We start from the raw sequence: 1,604 nt of genomic DNA on the forward strand, positions 1-1,604 counted from the left end.
ATTATCAATCGTCCAATTACGTAATTTCAGCTGTTGACTGAAATCAAACGATTCAATTTAATAATAAACAATAGAATTATCAATTTCAAAATTTGTTCATTTTAATTGATTAGTCATCATGTATAATAATAAACTCGAAGATCACAATATGCAAACAAAATCAGTAATAAAAACATGACTCTCTAATACAAGATGTATTTCATGTGAGTGTCAAAAGGAAAAAATACATCAATATGGCAACCAGAATGACAGAATAAATACCAGAATGACAATATTGCAACCAGTATAACAATATAACAACCAGAATGACAATGTGGCAGCCTGAATGGTAATATATCAACCAGAATGACAATATTGCAACCAAAAAGGACAATTATACTACCAGTAAAAATAATAGTAATGATAATAATAACAATATTAATATTAATAACAATATTATAACGACTATTATTATCATTATTATACTTATTATTATTATTATTGTTATTATTACAGTTATGTTTTTTTTTTTTTTTTTTTTGTAATACTAATAAGAAAGTAATAATTATGATAATAATAATGATAATAATAATAATAATAATAATAATAATAATAATAATAATAATAATAATAATAATAATAATAATAATAATAATAATAATAGTAATAATAATGATATAATAAAAATACTACTACTACTACTACTAATAATAATAATAATAATAATAAAAATATTAATAATCATCAAATGTCATCAAAATTCTCTTTATTCTCATTTTTATCATCATTATTGTCATGATTAATACAATTCTGGTAATTACTATCATTATTAGCCTAATAATTGCCAAAATCATCAAAGAAATCGAAAAAACGTCATTTTGGAGTATACTCTCAAAAGGCTATATTTCGCTAGATTTTGCCGCTTTTTCGACTTTTGGGATTTTTTTTTACCTTTTTTATTATATATGGATAGAATTCCTGTTATTACCATCATTATTATCATGATTATCATCATTATAATCGTTATCATCATCATTATCATCATTATCATCATTATATATATATATATATATATATATATATATATATATATATATATATATATATATATATATATATATATATATATATATATATATATATTCATCTCTCTGTCTCTCTCTCTTTCTTTCTCTCTGTCTCTTTTTTTTCTCTCTCTATCTTTCTCTCTACCTCTACCTCCTGCTCTCTCTGTCTCCCTCTTGCTCTTTGTCTCTCTCTCCCTCTCTCTCTTCATCTTAGACATTTCCCTTGCTCTTTTTGACCTCTCTCTCACTCCCTCTTCCTCTTCCTCTCTCTCCCTCTCGTTCTTGCTATCCCTATCTACCTTTTTTGTTAGGTTAGGTAATATAAGGTAAGTTGGGTTGAGTTTATTGGGTTAGGTTAAGTTAGTTACGTTAAATTATGTTAAATCAAAGTCATAAGGGTAGTTTAGGCAGAAACATTGTGTTATGTTAGGTTAGAATAGTTATTTTATGTTAGTTTACGTTTAGGTTAAGCTGGTTAGATAATGTTAGAACTGTAATGGTTGGTTAGGTTAGAATCGTTATTTTAGGTTAGGTTAGGTTAGATTTTGATTAAATAGG

This window comes from Penaeus monodon, unplaced genomic scaffold (genome assembly GCF_015228065.2).
Source record: "Penaeus monodon isolate SGIC_2016 unplaced genomic scaffold, NSTDA_Pmon_1 PmonScaffold_117, whole genome shotgun sequence".
Classification (NCBI taxonomy): Eukaryota; Metazoa; Arthropoda; class Malacostraca; order Decapoda; family Penaeidae; genus Penaeus; species Penaeus monodon.